Raw genomic sequence first — 18685 nt, 5'->3', positions numbered from 1 at the left:
GGGGATGGCTCTCTTGACCCGCGGGCAGTAGAATGGAAACTTTGAGTCGCGTCTCGGGGCGTTGGGGGTGGGTTTCCCTGAACAGCCACTCTCTAGCCTGGCTCTCCTGAGACCCAGAATGCATCTCCTGCACCGGGATAGACTAGGGCTGGGGCTGGGGTGCAGTCTGGAACCAGGACTCAGCCTAGATGAGGGGCAGGGGTTCAGCTTTGGGCTGGATGTAAGCCTGTAAACCGATGGTTAGGGATTCTGCGCGTCTCAATTCAGTCTTTGGCAGCTATAGAAGAAAAAAAGCTAAGAGGCCCATTTGGGGCTCAAACTTACAACCCTGTTCTCAGTAGATAGAGCTTTGTGTTCTACCTCCTTGCAGGCCCTGAGCTCTAGAAGTCATGATGCTGCTGACCTTCCCGTGTTGGTTCATGGTTATGTGGTGGCTCTTTAGTTAACATATTAAAAGTATCAAGGCACAAAAATAACCTGTGGCCAGACACATTTAAGCTGGAAAAAAAATTGTTGGGGGCTGCAGCCTCAACCTTTCCAGAGGCTCCAGTGGCTATTCCCATGATACAACTTAACATAGAAATATATGGGTAGGGTTTATCTCCCATTTCTGTGCCAAGACATCAAAGCCATGCACTGTGCTAGTGTTCTGGGTGCCTCTTCTCCTCTGTCAGTCAGTCCAGCTCCCCTGCTTTCAGGATGTCCAAAGCCATCTGAGAAAGTTATCCTTAGGATTTTCCATAAAGAAGAGGAAAGGGGTTAAAAAAAAAAAAAAAAGAAAAAGAAAAACCAACCCGAAGGATCCTAAACGTTTCACTGTGTTTCACTGTGTGCCAGGAGAAATACCGTCTGTCTCCTGCCCAGACCTCAGAGTCCGGGCCTCCTTCCTACAGGGCGGTGCCCAGCTATTCCTGGAAACCCCCTCCTTTCAACTAACCCCCTCCCCAAGGTGTCTCCTCCCAGAGCACGACCTAGGAAAAGGATCATAGTGTCAAACTTGATGTCTCTATCCCCTTTCGGTCCCTAACCGGGCCTGCAGCAGTCCTCAGCCTGTCCACTCCCCTGATGCCCTCATGCTGGCTTCTCCTCCACGGAGCAGGGCCTGAGCTGTGGCCTCTCTCTCCAGCCTGGCCCTGTGCCCCACTAGGTGACTGGGAGAGGATCTGATATACTAATTTGTGTTAATGTGATAATGGGCGCTAATGGGGTCACGTGCTAACCACAGGCCAATTTCTAGCCCAGCCTTACAGCCTCAGCCCCCAAGTCCAGGCTGTAGGAATGGGAATTTCAGGCTGACTAATCTCCACAGCCCGCTGGAGGGGGCGGGGGAGTGGGAGGAACCGAAGCCCCAGGACGATCCCAGAGTGCTGGTGCCTCGGTTTCAGTTTCATCCTTGGCTGACACTTTCCTCCGACGAGTGGAATTGCTTTGGTTTTCCTCCAGTCCCTCTTCCCTCCCCAGCTGCCCCCCTTTTGGATCACTAGCTTCCCTCGGCCAGCCCTTCACTTCGGAGGGGAGAGATGGGAAGATAATTTGGCAGTGATGAGGAAAAAAATGTACACGTAGACACCCTCAGACACACAGGCTCACATACCATACTGCCTTGCAGACACACACACGCCCACAAACACACACACACACACACACACACACACACACACACGAGGGGACTTGCCACTCACATCCAAGAGTCAAGCTCACACACATGCATGTGTGCACGCGCGTGCCCGCGCACACACACACACACACACACCCCACCTTCCTGCCATGATTGCGCCCTCACTCACATCTGAGAGACCCACATGGACACCCACATAGGCAGACAAGACCCTATGGAGACCCATCCCGCACGAAGACCCCCACACACACACACACTCTCTCACATACAAAGCCAGCAGCAGCAGCCGAGTTGGATGGCTTCCTCAAAAGAGGGCTGGAAAGTTTGTTTGCTGCCAATGAAGGGGCCTAGACATTCCGTGAAATGACTCATACTGCACCTTTATAGACATTAAATGTATTTTTTTCTGGATGAGACAACAACAACAACCCTTGACCCCGACCCCCGTTGGGACAGCAGGGTGGGGAAGCTGCGTGGCTGCCGTCCTATTGGGTCTCTGTCTGGTGCCTGTCTTCCTGTGGGATAGGGCAATCCCCAAAAAGCAGAATCCTCTGCCCCCTGATACAAACCTCAGCCCAGAACCGCCCCTTGGCAGGATGTGAAGTAGGGGGAATTCAGGCCCTCCAGGCCCCCTCACACCCTCTCCCCACTCCTCTACTTCATCCCCAGACCCGAGGATCTGGAGTCCGGCCTGGTGTCCCTACTCTGGTGTCTCAGAGATCGGGAGCCCTTCCCGATCTCTCCTTCCATCCAAGCACCCCATCCCCACCTCTCCTGGGTCTGTCCCTACTGCCACCTCCGAGCACAACTCCAGGGGTCGCTATTCACCATGTATATAACATGTAGCACCACATGTGATGTGACTGGTGTCTCACCCACTCCCCTGAGCCTCCTCTCCATCTGAGAAGGGAACACCCAGCTTATAGCTGCCTGTTGCCTGTCGCCAGCACACTTAAGGGGCCACAGAAATCATGTGGTGCCCTCCTCCAGGAAAGCCTTTATTTGTTGGCATCCCTCCGTGCCTCCATCCCGGTCTCTGCCCCCCCAGCAGCAGTCCGCTGGGCCAAGGTCCCACGTTTTTCCTTGCAGGCCGTGAAGGGAGGCGCCTTTGGAGTGTCATTTGGAATCTCCACAAGGGCTACAGAGCGCAGGGAGGCTGCCAGCCACACGAAGTGGGGGTTACCCTAGCAGATGGCAGAGGTTGAGGAGATAACCCCGACTCCACTGGACAGTGCCCCCAAAACTCCGGATGCCGCACTGCCTCTGATAGGTGCCCCAGAGTAAGTGCCTGTCCTTGGCCCTGGTCCTGGGGACTTTTCCAAGCTGATCCCTGGCTCCAGGATAGGGGCTAGAGGCCAGTAGACTCTAGGGGACTTGCCCTCATTTGCTGAGCACTGCTTGAAGCCACTTCTTTCTCATTTTTGGCAAATGAATCAAATGACTGGGTCCTCCTCCCCCATCCCACCTCAAAAATCTCCCACCAACCCAAGAGGGCTGGCCTGAAGGGCACTGAATCTGTTTCCTCAACACTTGGCCCACTCCCAGCAGTGCATGCGGTGGGAACAGCTCCTCCCAGCAGTCACCAAAGCCAGGATGGACATAGGGAGCACTGACTCAAGGACCGCAGCACCTGCTAGGTAACGTCGTCATCTCACTCCAGGCAGACCCCTGAACTGCCATCCAGGCTTCCAAGAACTGAAACCGAGTGGATCTCTGAAGTTTTGCAGGGGATCTTATGGTGGTGGAGCCTATCCCAGCCGAGGCCTGGAAGGGAAATGTGTAACTCTCCATTTTAATGAGAGCAGCGTTGTGGGGGTAGCGGGGTAGGGGGTGGAACCAAGTGACTTCCCAAGAGCCTCAGCCAAAGAAGGTGGCTGACCAGATCAAAGTCACGATCTGGGAAGTTGCTCCCAACTACACCTTCCCATCTGCATGCCTGTGCTTTGGCCTGAGCACACCTGCTCCCACCCTCGTCAGTTCCCAAGATGGACCTGAGCAAGAGAAGACCATCTGGGGAAGGAACACTTGGGTATGACCTATCTCAAGGAATTCTTATCTTTCACAGTTATCCAACCATCTTTAAAAAAAAATTTGTTTATTTGTCAGAGAGAGAGAGAGAGAGCATAAGCAGGGAGAGCGGCAGAGGGAGAAACAGGCTCCCCGCTGAGAGCCAGATGTGGGACTGGATCCCAGGAACACGGGATCATGACCTGAGCCGAAGGCAGAAGCTTAACCAACTGAGCCATCCAGGAGCCTGCGACGCAACAACCTTTTTAGAAGAAACACTTTTTATGATGCTCAGTCACCACCTGGGATGTAGAGATTTCTATTTGCCATTTGGAGCTTTCTAGGGCCTTGTCATGTAAGCCCAGTAGAGGCAAATCCAGAGTTACTGAACATTTCAACAAAGGAAGGGCTGCTGTTTGGACAGAAAGGATTACAAGGGGCTTCTCAGCTTCACAGGTGGGAGGATTTCTTTTATTTCTTTTTTTTTATTTTTTTTTAAATATTTTATTTATTTATTTGTCAGAGAGAGAGAGCGAGCGAGAGCGAGCACAGACAGACAGAGTGGAAGGCAGAGTCAGAGGGAGAAGCAGGCTCCCTGCGGAGCAAGGAGCCCGATGTGGGACTCGATCCCAGGACGCTGGGATCATGACCTGAGTCGAAGGCAGCTGCTTAACCAACTGAGCCACCCAGGCGTCCAAGGATTTCTTTTAAACTATAACTTCTCTCTGGGCTTTTGAATATGGTTCTCATTCTGAAAGTCTGATTGATGGGTGACTTTTCTAGCTTGTGTCTGTAGTGGAAAGTCAGGGCCATGGCTACAGAATCTGTGGCACTGTGGTGTTTTGTTCTAGCCACAGGTTCGAATAGAATTTGCTGAGGCCAAGGGGTTAAAGGAAGAGGGGAAGCCACCAGCTACCTTGTCTCTAAAGAAGCTGGGGTGATTTGCAGAGGAACATAGGCACTGCTTGAAAGAGGAGACAAAGAAGGGCTGAGAAAGCTGCCAAGGTGGAAAGGCAGGTTGAACCCAGGAGTGGCGAGCGAGCTGGTCCTGCACAGGCTATGGGCAGCCAGGAGGCCCGCTGCTCTTGGAAGGACCCAGGTTCTGAGGCTTGAGAGGACTGAATAGGAGTTGGGGCAGGGACAGGCTGGAAGGAGAGAGGCTGAGAGTGCACACTGGATGGGGCAGCGGAGCCTGGGCATTCATGGGCAACTCGAGAAGGGGAATTCCTGCCAAGTCAGGAACTGAGCCACTGGCAGAGACAGCGTGGCTGTCGTCAGGAGTAGTGATCTCAGTCGGCGGGCCCCACCTGGCTGGGGCTCACCCAATGGGCAAATGGAAGAGCGGGGAGCCGGGTGGAGAAGGGCTGGCAGGCTGGGGAGCAGCAAGGTCATCGGGAAGGGCAGCCTGGCTGACCTGGAGCCATGGGGCCGAGTGTCACTGCTGCGGCCCACGGCTCCCCAGCTCGAGGTCAGCGCAAGACTTTCATCAAGGGGGGGTGGGGTTTGCTTTGGCCACAGTTCCCAGACCCTGGGGCCGTGGTTAGTTTTCAGTGTCTGGGGAAGGTGGGAACTTACGGGATTCCCACAGGTGGACTCCAGGTCATTGGCAGGTACTTGGGCGGACACCGGTTACTTGTTAGCTCGTTGGCGCGGTGCCCTCTCCCCCTGCCCTTCCCAAGAAGAAGACTTTTCCTCTGGCTTTTCTGTGCCTTGAGGCTTCAGCTCTGGTTTAAGCCACACTCTTAGGAGGTATCCACCTTTAACCCTCAGCAGCTTCTGGCCTGGCCTTCTCAGACATTCTTCTGAGAGCTGGGGTTGAGAAAAATTGAAACATGGATGAAGATGCTGCTGAAGGTAGCTAACATTGATTGAGGGCTTATTAGGCACCAGGCACTACTGCTGTAGCCACAGGTTATCTCATTCAATTGTCATCACAGCCTTTCTTTTCACTTTTTTAAAAAAGATTTTATTTATTTATTTGACACACAGAGAAAGATCACAAGTAGGCAGAGAGGCAGGCAAAGAGAGAGGAGGAAGTAGGCTCCCTGCTGAGCAAAAAGCCCAATGTGGGACTCGATCCCAGGACCCTGAGATCATGACCTGAGCCAAAGACAGAGGCTTAACCCACTGAGCCACCCAGGTGTCCTCTTTTCACTTTTTAAAAAAGCTTTATTTATTTATTTGAGTAAAAGAGAGTGAGAGAGAGAAAGCACGAGGGGGAGGGTCAGAGGAAGAAGCAGACTCCCCAATGAGCAGAGTTCCCAATGTAGGACTCCATCCTGGGACTCCAAGATCATGACCTGAGCCGAAGGCAGATGCTCAATGGAGTGAGCCACCCTGGCGCCCCAGCAGCCCTTCCTTCCTTCCTTCCTTCCTTCCTTTCTCCATCTTTCTTTCTTTCTTTCTTTCTTTCTTTCTTTCTTTCTTTCTTTATTCTGGAGAGGGATGGGGAGAAGGGGCAGAGAGAGAATCTTAAACAGGCTCCATGCTCAGTGCTGAGCGGAGCTGGACACAGGGCTCAATCTCACAACCCTGAGATCAGGGCCTGAACCAAAATTAAGAGTCGCATGCTTAACTAACTGAATCACCCAGGCACCCAATCATCATAGCTATTCGATGTAGGTTCTTATTATCCCCAACTTAAAAATAAGGGAAGCGAAGCTCAGAGACTTTAAGTGACTTGCCCAAAGACACACAGCTGGTAAATGGTCCAGCTGGAATAGGAAACCGGGTCTGTCTGATGTTAGGGACCACTGAACTCTTCGCAAAATGGAAAAATATGTGTGTTTGTATCTATTAGTGAGTCTCAAGGTCAAGATAAAGGGAGCTTAGGGATGGCTGGGACCTACCACGATTTCGAGAGGGGAGCCTCATGGACAAGAGACCAGCAGAGAATGGTGAGGCTCCAGGATCAGGAATCCCCTGGTGAAAGCATGGCCACTTAGAAAAGAAAAAAATAGAAATCTGCTCTTGGTGCTTATTTCAGGGACTTCCTATAGGTAGGCAAAATAATCTCAAGGGCCAGTGCCAGTCCAGCCCCTAGGTTTTTCCCCAGAAAACTATAATCTGCAGCTGCCTTCACTGCCATCATCCACCACCTTTCCTGTCTCCTAGTCCTGTGCCAGAGACCATCCTTTCCCAAGGCTGGGGAAGCAGGCAGATGCTGGTGGTTGAGCAGGTCCCTGAACTTCAGACCCTTTGGCCATCCTGCCCTTCAGAGGTTGTTCCTCCTTTGGGGCCCCTTCAGCTTTCCCGCTTTCTGCTAAGGAGCTGCCAGGGCTGAGGCTTGGATGGGCCCTTCCTCCAGACTATGTAGAACCGTAAGAAGTGACTGTTTCCAGTCATCTCCCTCAGAGCCTCCTAGCTGTGGGACCAGGTGGAGAGTGGGGGCTTGTATGGATGCCCAGGCAGGTCAGAGGAGAGGGTAAGGGGGAGATAGCATGGGAGACTGGGGTTCAGGGCTTTAGAGAGAAGAGGTGCATGAACTTTTTCCCAGTACCCCAACTCTGGCTGCCTCTGCACCTTCTGTGGCAGTCGGGCTCCCCCCAAACCAAGCCCTTCCCTTGATTCATTTAGGTCTGGTCTCCCCCACTGGGAGCCCTAGGCTCCCTCAGAAGTCCCCCAAACTCTCCAGTCACTCCCAAGTATACGATTTGGCCCCGGATTCCGCAGTGTTTGGCATCTAGCTCCTGAACTGCATCCTCTGGGCATCTCCTGGCCTCACGCCCCCTGCTCCTGCTCCGCCAGCCCTCGCCCTCCCGGCACGTCCGAACACAGCAGGCGCTCAATAATCTGGAGTGCAGTGGTGTGGGCCAAAGGCGTCAAGCCCACCGGCTTGTGTGCAGGCCGAGGGGGCTGGACACAGCCATCCAGGGTCCCCGGGGAGTAGATTTCTCTCCCAGGCCTTGGGTGGGGGCTTCCCTCCGGGAAGGGCCCCGCACAGGGAGCCGAGAGCCCGGGACCCGCCGCGTGCCAGCTGACTGAGGGGCGCGGACCAAGAAAGGGGTGCGCGACGTGGGCTCTTCAGGGGCCCTGCTCTTGCCGTCCCCGGGGGCGAGCGAGCCGTGAGGGGAAGGAGAAGCCGCACGGGCCCCTGGCACGGCTCCCCCTGCCGTGCTGGCGACCGCGGCGGGCCAGGGGTGGAGGGGCGCTGTTTCCACCAAGACGTCTCGTCCCTCCCTCGCTCGCTCGCTCGCTCGCTCGCTCGCTCCCTCAGCCACCCCGCCCGCCCGCGGTCCCTCCCGTCGGTCCCTCCCTCCGGCTCTTCCCTCCCTCCCGCCCTGCCTCCTTCGCGCCCGCCCCAGCCGCCGCCTGCGGGGACGTGTGTGTCTCTAGTGCAATTTCCCCTTTCGCTCGGGTGTCTCAGTGCAGGTCTCCGCCGGCTCGCGCCCCCTCCCCGGGCGCCCCCCGCCGCCCCTTCCCTCGGCGTGGCCCTCCCTGGCGGCCACCCAGCTCCCCCCGCACTCCACCCCGCCCCCCGGAGTCGTTTTATCAGGGGCGCCGCCGTCTCACCTGGTATTTGCATCTCGCCCTCCAACTTGCCATTGGCGGCGCGACGTGTGGGAGAGCCCTGCGCCTCGCCCGCCCGGACCAGCCTGCCCCGGCGCCGAGGTGAGTCACGGGCGCGGGGCCGCGGGGGCAGGCGGGCAGGGAGGAAAGAGGGAGGGAAGGAGGAAGGGGGACGGTGGCCCCGGCGGCCGCGGGGACCGACCGGGCGCCGCGCTCAACTTCCACTTCTCCTTTCGCCGGCGCCGAGTTCCCGGCGCCACTGGCCCAGCCCGGCTTCCGAGGGGAGAAGGCGGGCTGAGGGAGGGCGGGAGGCAGCTGGGACCCTCGCCTGGGCCCCCAGAGCGGGGAGGGGACCGCAGCGACCGACCCCAGCCCGGCGACCGAGCCCATTCGGCCTGAGGTACGTCGATGGCGCCGCTTCTTCGAGCCTTCGGGGACCTCGAAAAGTTTGCCTCAGGGCGGGATCGGGGACGCTCGGGCCCCGGCGTGTCGGGGTTGGGGGCCCAGGGAATGGTGGGAGAGCCGCGGCGTGTTGAGTCCCGCCCTTGCCTCGCCCCACCGCGTGTGTGTGTGTGGGGGGGGGGGGGGACTCGGGCTTCTGAGCCGCGGTTAGAAACGGAATCGAATTCCCGAGCCAGGGTGGGAGGCCGGTTTTCCCGCGTCGCGGGCGCTAGGGTTCCGTGACAGGACGGATCGTGACAGAAGGGCCCCCCGAAAGCCCGGCGCTCGAGGGCGGGAGGTCAGACCGTGCGGTGGCGGGGCTGCCAGATTGATTGGGCGGCCCCTAGCGCCTCTGGGGGGCCAGGCGCCTTAGTGTAAAGCACACACTCACTGGTGTAAAACACACGCGCGCGCGCTCACTCACACACACACACACACACACACACACACACACACACACACACACCTATGACTTGGATAATCGGATCGCCAAAATAGAGACCTCTTGGCAGGGGCCAGAGTTTCCGTGTGAGCAAGACGCCCGCCTTCCCGCTCCCGCGTTCCCGCTCTCCCGGTTTCTCCCGCCTCTCTGCTCCCTCCTCTGCTGCCGGCGAGGGGATTGAGCCGCCTCACAGCGCGGGGTGCCGTGCCGGCAGCGCCTTGTTTTGGGGAACTGCTGAGGCGGTATCCGCTTTATGAATGTCTGGTGCCTCCACCGCACCCGCTGTTGCCCTTCCCTCAGGACTGTGTGGAGGGACAAGGCCTTCCTGACCAGAGTCACCTCCTAACCCCTTGGTACCTCGGTTCAGCCAGGTTCTCCCTGGCTGCCCCCCCCACCCCCGCTCCCACCCCGCCATGGGATTTGATGGCAGTTTGATTCCTGCCCCTCATCCCTCTGCCCGGAGACAGAGGCCTGTCTGGTCCTGCAGCTTCTTCTGGTTAATGTTTGACAGTTCATTGTGGCTAATCATTTTAATTAGCTCTTAAAGTGGGGAGGAACAGTTAACCTTGGACTTCTCGATTTTGGCCTGGTGGGGCCTCAAATGGGAGGAGTGCTAGGGAGGTGGGGAGGTAGGAGCGGAAGTGAGGTCACCACCCCAGGGCCCGAGCCACCACTGCTTGGCCCCTACAGCTGGTGGGCACGCCCATCAGGGACTCACCCCCTGCAAGCTGACCCCTGGCCTGAGTGCCAGGTTGGAGAGGGGTGAAGGGAAGAGATCTAGCTCTCCCCTTGGGGGAGACAGGACACTTTGGCACTGAGAGTGCCTAGGGAACTGTCTGCCTGGTAAGAATGCAAATCCCTCTTCACAGTTACACAGAGCTTTACCAGTTAGAAAGCACTTTCTCAACAACCATTGGTTGAGTAGACCCAGAGCAGAAACAGCCTAGCGGATGAGCTGTCCTGAGTTAAATGAAATACTTAACTATCTTGGAGGACTTGTTATCCTTGCCGGTGTGGGGAAGGGCCTGCCTACGTGTGCGTGTATCTGGGGCTGTTCAAAGCCTGAGATGTTTGGGGGGGTTGAGCAGGCTCCACCTTGCCACCCTCACCCAGCCTCTAGCTGTGAGCCGAAGGAGTGGCTTGTTTGCAACTATGTCTGGCATTCCTCCCACTGCTGCACTGTTTGCTCGATGGTTGCTCAGGAACTGGCGCCCACCCCTGGACAAGCTGGGGGCCTGAAATCCACTCTCCCCCTGCCTAGTGCTAAGTGGTGGCACAGTGGCTTCTGTCTTCTCTGTCCTGTGTTGGGATCTAAAAATGAGGGTGCTGTGGTCTTTCTTTCATAGGCCTGATTGATAGATTATCCCAAATGCCCCTAGCCTGCAAAATTCAGCGCTGTCGTCCCTGAAGAGGCCCAGCCAGGTGCAGGCTGAGGGGATTGCTTTCCCAGGGAAATCCCTGCTCCTAAGCTTGCCCTTGGGCCTTCCCACCCCCCCCCAACCCCACCCCCAACTTTCTCATTTTACCTTCCATCCCTAGAGCCAGACTGTCTGAGTCTAAAACCCAGCTTTGCTATTTACTTAGCTATGTGATTCTAGTCAGTTGTATGCCTCAGTTGCCCCATTTGTCAAGTGAGCCCTGCCTCATAAGGTTGCTCTGAAGATCAAATCCTTCAATACACATAAGCTGTTTATTAGAACAGTATATGGCACACAGTGAGCACCAACTAGCGTGATGGTATTATCTGATACAGTGCCGAAAGCTCATTCCACTCAACAAACATTTGCCAAGAGCAGTCCCCATAGCAGGCATCCCTGAAGTGGCAGTGAGAAAACATGGAGGTGAAGAAGATGTCACACGCCTTCCAGGACTGTGTATAGCTTAGCTTCTTTTTTTTTTTTTTTTAAAGATTTTATTTATTAATTTGACAGAGAGAAATCACAAGTAGACAGAGAGGCAGCCAGAGAGAGAGAGAGAGGGAGCAGGCTCTCTGCTGAGCAGAGAGCCCGATGCGGGACTCGATCCCAGGACTCTGAGATCATGACCTGAGCTGAAGGCAGCGGCTTAATCCACCGAGCCACCCAGGCGCCCCTAGATGTTCTTTCTAAACCTTAGACCAGGGCTTTCTAACCTGAGGTCCAGAATGGCCTCGATAGTTGGGCAGAGCTCTTGGAGAGAGCCCTATAGCTTAGCCCTATAGCTTAGCTTCTGTTGTAGGCCAGACTTGGGGTGAAGGGTGTGGGAGGGAGACAGGGAGAGCATCTAGGTCATCTGTATAAATAACCATAATTCAAAGTCAGGCTGGAATACTTGAGCTAGTGTGGGGAGCTGGGCGTCCTAGACGTGGAGGCTTCTCCTTGGCTAGGGACCCTGGCTGGGTTCCAGTCTGAATGCACCGTCTGAACTGCTTTGGGAATTGGATGAATGACCGGGAAACGGAGACCTGCTTCCTTGGTGGGCTGTAGGTGTCGTGATTTGTTGGGTGCCGGAGCAGGATAGCATTACTTAGTGCCACCCCCAAACGCCCCTCTAGGCTCCTGGCACACCCCCACCACCTCCTGGAGGTTCCCTGCGGAGCTGGGAAGGACTTTGGGCAGCCTTCTCTTCTCAAGCTTGGGTCTGACCCCAACCTGGGCTTGGTTATCTCTCCAGGATTTCTAAGCTGCAAAGAGGTTTCTGGCTTCACTGCCAATTTATTCCCTTTGAGGTTCTCAGACTGAAAACTAGTTCTGCAGGGGAGAAAGGAAACTCATCCAAGGTACCCAGAATCCCATGGGCACTTTCCTAGAGGTCAGGGGCTTTTCTCATCAACACCAACCTGCCTGCAAATCTCTGGCCGCTGAGCCTCACATGGCCAGTAATAGTGGCCGCGTCAGTCATGCCCTCTAGCTCCGGCCCCAGTGCTGGTTGCCAAGGAACTGCTGGTCGGGGTGCTTGAGAGGGTTCTGACCTCACAGGGGCTGCTGAGTTTCAATTCAACAGCCATTTATTAACACCTACTGTGTGCCCAACCTGTGCTAGGCACTGTGGAGGAGACAAATGAAGGAGGTGGTGAGGGAAAGATGACTAAGACACTGAAACAATCAGAGGCGAGGACAGGCAGCCAGGTCAGTGGCTGGTCAGGTGCTAATTGTGCTCCTCGGAGTAGGGGCCAGAGGCGGCCAGAGCTCTGAGGTCTCCGCTGGAGGAGGGAGGGAAGGCTTTGTGAGGCTCGAGCTAGACCTTGAAGGGGAGGGCGGCGCGGGGGAGATTTGGCTGGGCAGAAAAGGGAGAAAAGATGCCTTTCTCTGTCTTCCCTGTCCACAGACTGACCTTCGAAGCCTGGATAATTGTTTGGCAAATGCATGGCACATAAAAGAACAGGTCAGCCAGTGTGGGTGGCTCAGCGCAAACCCCCCGATCTCCACTCCAGGAGATAGAAAGTGGCTGGCCCAGACCCGGAGCCCAGGGAGCCCTGCGTGTATGGATAAGAATAAGACACAAAGGGTAGACAGGCTTCCTTGCCACCCAAGCTGAGGGGATTTCATTTTGAGTCCACCCCCCCCCCCACCCCACAGGCCCTGGAGGAGGTGGGTGGAGAGAGGGGAAGAGAGGTAGAGGACATCAAAGGGACAGGAAAACTGATGCGCCAGTGGTGTTCAGAGCAGGCATGGGCTGGTTGGGTCCTACCTTTCCCCAGGATTCTGAGATTTCTCTGAGAGCCGGGAGGTTCAGGTGGAGGACAGAGATTTTCCTTTCTTCAGCCAGTTGGGAACCCAAGAGTCTAGAGAGTCCCATATGTTTCTGCCCAGACCACCCGGGCAAGGGCAAGGACTAGCCATATATTTGCTCTGCTACTTCTGTGTCTCCCATGGCTGAGTGGAGAGGGGAACTTGGCTCTTGTTGCATTTCACTGGAGAAAAACGCCGGGACACACCATATCCTCCCCTCCCCCACATCATTTTCCCTCTCTCACTGCCCTCTTTCCCTGCCCCCTCCCCAGCACGTTGCAACACTACAGGGACACACCGGGAGTGCCCTGACTTCTTGGCTGGGAAATCATGTCCTAAGGTGAGTTTTTTGGCAGAGACCCCAGCCTTCTATAGGAGGAGAAGAAGGCTCAGAGAAAGGTGTTTCATGCAGGAGGGTCTGCAAGGGAAAGTGCTGGAACATTTCTTAAACCAACAAGAAAGAGGTTAAGCAGCTTGCTCAGGCTGAGCAAGCTTTGCCTTAGGTTCCCACTTTCCTGATGGACCATTTTATTGTCCCAATGCCGGTAACTTCCAGCTTCCCAGTCCATCTGGCCTTCCTGAAGCTTCCTTTCCTCTTCTAATCTAACCCAGCATCCTTCCAGAGAAGTTGGGTTGTCTTGGGGCCGGGGGTGGGAGGCACGGGCTCTCTGTGTTCTCATTCCAGATCTACTGCTTACTGACTGTGTGAGTATGGGCTAGTCATTTAACCGTGCTGGGTTCTAGTACCCACCTCACAGGGTCATGAGAGGGAGGACTCAGTGAGATGCTGCACATGAAGTGCTTAGCATGGTGCCTGGCACATAGTTACTGCCCCACAGGTGTTAGCTGTTGTTGTCACTTCCCTTCACACAGCCTTGACTTGGCCAGCTCCAGGGAGCAATCGCTTCTCTGGCAGCATTGGCAAGGCCTGCCATACCCATTCTGAAACTGAGAGGGAGTTTCCTCATCTTTCTGCTACCCCTTTGTTAAGTCTGTCATCACACAGGAGAAGGAGGGGACGTGTGTGCAGGGATGGACGTGTGGAGAAGATGTGTGTGCAGAATAGTGTATCTAAGTGGCAGGCAGTGGTGCCATGAAGAGCAAAAATCAAGTCCTTCATGTTTTTATTAACATTGCCATCTTTATCTCTTCACCACTCTCGTCTTAAGTATCATTTGCTGCAGGAATGAGAAGTTAGTTCCTTTGAGAGAAGGCCTCAAAGGCCTTGCATCCTGGACAAGAATTTAGCAATCATCGGTCTCTTGTTTTTACCCTGCTGAGTGTAGAATTCTGGGAGCCAACTGACCAATCACTCCTCACTCTCTCCCTCCTTTCACTAGAATTTGAATGGATGCGTCCATTCTTGTCCAATGCCCAGAGGCTTTGGGTTGGAGCTGGGCACTGTGTTTGCCCAGAAGAGTTCCCAAGGAGCTGTGCGCCCTCCCCATTCGAGGCCTCCCAGAAAGTACTTTGGAGGTTCCATCTGCTATCAGATGGATTGTGTTTGCCCAGGAAGGACTGGATCACCCATGGACCACCCCTGAGCCACTTCACTCTGTCCGTTGGTCTCCGCCCCTCAGGTTAGAACTGCTAGTCCTTGGAGGATGGGAGAGTGGGCAATTAGTCTTAACCTCCCCAAATTCCCGATGACCTGATAGCAAGGAGGTACTTAGACATAGATTTTGTAGATAATTTGTCTTTTTCCCATAATTCTCCAGAGGATAAAAGAGGCTAGTTCAGGTCTGCTGATTCTGTGAGAATCCGTGCACAGAAAACACCTGTCTCATCACATTAGGTGACCACTTTCTTGGTGCCCTACTGATCAAAAACAAACAAACAAACAAACAAACCAAACAAAAACCACCACAGCAGGACCAGCCTCCTGCTCTGAAGGATCTTTTTTTTTAAATTTTTTTATTTATTTGGCAGACAGAGATCACAAGTAGGCGGAGAGGCAGGCAGAGAGAGAGGAGGAAGCAGGCTCCCCGCTGAGCAGAGAGCTTGATGTGGGGCTCAATCCCAGGACCCTGGGATCATGACCTGAGCTGAAGGCAGAGGCTTTAACCCACTGAGCCACCCAGGCACCCTGCTCTGAAGGATCTAAACCCAATTCTAGAGCTGTAGTAATATACATGCACTTAGCCCCACAGGGAGCTATTTGCATATCATAATATGGTTGCCATTGTAGTGATAATTAGCCCCTCTGTCATGGTACATAATTATCCTTTCTTTTTAGTGATTAAAGAGCAATTCAAGACTGTGTGGGATTAAGAGACTCTAGTCTCTTAGCAAGTTTGATGATTATAATACAATATTGTTAGCTATATTTACTATTCTGTTTATTTGAGCTCTAGGGCTTATTTACTAATTGTAATAGTTTGCATTTTCTAGAGTTTTATATAATGAAATCATATACCACATGTACTCTCTTTTTGTATGGTTTCTTTCATTCGGCATATTTAAGATCTGTCCATGCTGTTACATCCATCCATATTTCATTCCTTTTTTATTGCTAGGTAGCATTCCATTGTATGGAGATAGCACATATTATTTATTCATCAGTTGACGGACATTTGGTGGCTTTCCCCCACCCCATGTTTGGCTATTACAAACAAAGCTGCTGTGCACAACTATGTACAAATCTTTCCATAGCTATATATGTCCTTTCCTTTTGGTTAAATACACCTAGAGGTGGAATGGCTGAATCATACAGTAGTTGTAGCTTCAACTTTTTAAGAAACTGTCAAACTGGGATGCCTGGGTGGCTCAGTGGGTTAAGCCGCTTGCCTTTGGCTCAGGTCATGATCCCAGGGTCCTGGGATCGAGTCCTGCATCGGGCTCCTTGCTCAGCAGGGAGCTTGCTTCTCTCTCCGCCTCTGCCTGCCTCTCTGCCTGCGTATGTGCTCACTCTCTCTCTCTTCCTCTCTGACAAATAAATAAATAAATAAATACAATCTTTTAAAAAAAATTTTAAAAAAAGAAGGAAACTTCAAACTGTTTTCCAAAGTGATTGTACTATTTCACATTCCCACCAGTCATTTGTGAGTTCTAGTTGCTCTGTGTCCTCACCAACACTTGGTTGAGTCTTTTTTTTTTTTTTAAAGATTTTATTTATTTACTTGAGAGAGAGACAGTGAGAGAGAGCATGAACGAGGAGAAGGTCAGAGAGAGAAGCAGACTCCCCATGGAGCTGGGAGTCCGATGCGGGACTCGATCCTGAGACTCCAGGATCATGACCTGAGCTGAAGGCAGTCGTCCAACCAACTGAGCCACCCAGGCGTCCCTGGTTGAGTCTTTTTAATTTGCCTTTCTAATAGGTGTGCAGTGGTATCTCATTGTGGTTTTATTTTTTTTTTTAAAGATTTTATTTATTTATTTGACAGAGAAAAATCACAAATAGTCAGAGAAGCAGGCAGAGAGAGAGAGAGGGAAGCAGGCTCCCTGCTGAGCAGAGAGCCTGATGCGGGACTCATCCCAGGACCCTGAGATCATGACCTGAGCCGAAGGCAGTGGCTTAACCCACTGAGCCACCCAGGCGCCCTCATTGTGGTTTTAATTTGTACTTCCCTAATGATGTACTTACTTATAACCAATATATCTTCTTTGGTAAGGTATCTGTTTAAATCGTTTGCCCCTTTTTGGGGCGCCTGGGTGGCTCACTTGGTTAAGCGTCTGCCTTCAGCTCAGGTCATGATCTCAGGGTCCTGGGATAGAGCCCAACATCAGGCTCCCTGCTCGGCAGGGAGTCTGCTTCTCCCTCTCCCTCTGCCGCTTCCCCTGCTTATGCACTCTTGCTCTCTCTCTCTCTCTCTGTCAAATAAATAAATAAAATATTTTTTAAAAATAAATTTTTTTGGCCTTTTTAAAATTGATTTGTTTTTCTTGTTGAGTTTGGAGAGTTCTTATATATTCTGGACACAAGACCTTTGTTCTTGCTTTGTGAAGGTTTTCTCTGAGTCTCTGGCTTGCCTTTTCATTCTTTTTATAGTGTCTTTTGTAGAGCAGAAGATTTTGATATCAATGAAGTCCAACTAATCAATTTTTACTTTTGTGGATCATACTTTTGGTGAGGTCTCTAAGAAGTCTTCACGTAGCCCAAGGTCACGAATATTTTGTCTTATGTTTTCTTTTATAAGTTTTTATAGTTTTAGACTTTACATTTTGGTCTTTGATCCATTTTGAGTTAATTCTTTCAGATAGCGAGAGGTGTAAATTCACATTCATTTTTTTTCCCTTTTACATACAGATACCGATTATTCTAGTACCATTTGTTGGAAAAGCTGTTGTTAGGCTACTGCAGTTGTCCTTATATATGTGGGCTTATTTCTGTCCTTATATATGTGGGCTATATTCTGTTTTTTTTTTTTTTAAGATTTTATTTATTTATTTATTTATTTGAGAAAAAAGTGAGTGAGAGAGAGCACAGGAGCAGGAGCAGAGGGAGAGGGGGAGAAATGGACTCCCTGCTGAGCAGGAAGGCCGGATTTCTGGCTGGATCCTAGGACTCTGGTATCATGACCTAAGCAGATGCTTAACTGACTGAGCCACCCAGGCACCCTCTGTATTCTGTTCTGCTGATTGATCTGTTTATCTTTCCACCAATGCCAGTTTTTTTGATTACTGTAACTTTATAATCATTTTTTGAAATCAGGTGGTGCTAGCCCTCCAACTTTGTTCCTTCTCAGAGTTATTTTTGCCTATTTTAATTCTGCAATTTCATATGAATTTTAGAATGAGATTGTCAATATCCTTTTCTTTTAATATTCGAATTTATCCTATTTACAGTAATTTAAAAAAATATTTTACTTATTTATTTGGCACAGAGAGAGAGAGCGAGCACAAGCATGGGGGACTGGCAGGCAGAAGAGATGGGAGAAGAAGACTCCCCACTGATCAGGGAGCCCAATGGGATCACCACCTGAGCCAAAGGCAGAGGCTTAACTGACTGAGACATCCAAGCACCCTACAGTAATTGTTACAACAGATATTTTATAATCATGGGTGGCCCTGATGTAACTGTCACTTTAGAAGATTCTTAATCAGGGTACCTGGGTGGTTCAGTCATTGGGCGTCTGCCTTTGGCTCAGGTTATGATCACACGGTCCTGGGATCGAGCCCCGCATCAGGCTTCCTGCTTGGTGGGAAACCTGCTTCTCCCTCTCTCGCTCCTCCTACTTGTGTTTCCTCTCTCACTGTGTGTCTCTCTGTCAAATAAATAAATAAAATATTTTAAAAAATAGATAATGCTTAATCTTTTCATTGATATTCTTCAGCTAAAGAATTCCATAAGTTTCCAAACTTATATATTCGCAAAATAGGACTTACATATTTTGCAAATACAAAATAGGACTATTTATTATTTGCCCTTCATTTATGAACCACATTTGGTGACTGGGCCCATGATTATCTGCTCCATACATCATTTTATAGATGTCAATCGTATTCCTTTCCAACCTTTTTTGCCTAGACAATGTAATACCTCTTTTTTAAAAAGCTTGTCTTCGGGGTGCCTGGGTGGCTCATTCAGTTAAGCATCTGACTTCAGCTCTGATCATAATCTTGGGGTCCTAGGATCAAACCCCACCTCAAGCTCTGTTCTCAATGGGGAGTCTGCTTATCTGCCCCTCCCCCTGCTTTTGCTCTTTCTCTCCTTCTCTCAAATAAATAAATAAATAAAATCTTTAAAAAAATGAAAATCTTTTCTTCATATAGTTATACTCACACCCCATTCTTTTTTCTTTAAAGATTTATTTTTTAAAGGTTTTTATTTATTTATTAGACAGAGAGAGAGAGAGAGAGAGAGAGATCACAAGTAGGCAGAGAAGCAGGCAGAGAGAGAGGCGGGGAAGCAGGTTCCCCGCGAGCAGAGAGCCTGATGCGGGGCTCAATCCCAGGACCCCAGGATCATGACCTGAGCCAAAGGCAGAGGCTTTAACCCACTGAGCCACCCAGGTGCCC

The 18685-nt window shown here is 52.0% G+C and overlaps 1 protein-coding gene and 1 long non-coding RNA gene across 4 annotated transcripts in view; one reads left to right on the top strand and one right to left on the bottom strand.

Annotated features, from left to right (window-relative positions):
• Window positions 1–4152: 4152 nt before the first annotated feature.
• Window positions 4153–8277, bottom strand: LOC131821181 (uncharacterized). The gene is made up of 3 exons (XR_009349850.1): window positions 8138–8277; window positions 6475–6565; window positions 4153–5434 (listed from the first exon to the last, which is right to left on the bottom strand). It is a non-coding gene; the product is annotated as an uncharacterized LOC131821181 (long non-coding RNA).
• The window catches only part of ELF4 (E74 like ETS transcription factor 4), a 41817-nt gene continuing 31238 nt past the window's right edge, over window positions 8107–18685 (top strand). For 2 of the 3 annotated variants that reach the window (XM_059157048.1, XM_059157047.1), the window contains exon 1: window positions 8402–8534. The gene's annotated coding sequence lies outside the window, so the exon portion shown is untranslated. Of the gene's footprint in view, window positions 8237–8401; window positions 8535–18685 lie in introns of those variants that run through there. The other variant, XM_059157046.1, reaches the window with a different exon arrangement.

The sequence above is a fragment of the Mustela lutreola genome, chromosome X (genome assembly GCF_030435805.1).
Source record: "Mustela lutreola isolate mMusLut2 chromosome X, mMusLut2.pri, whole genome shotgun sequence".
Lineage (NCBI taxonomy): Eukaryota > Metazoa > Chordata > Mammalia > Carnivora > Mustelidae > Mustela > Mustela lutreola.
Note: the sequence above shows the minus strand (reverse complement) of the source record. Positions and strands in the feature narration are given on the sequence as shown.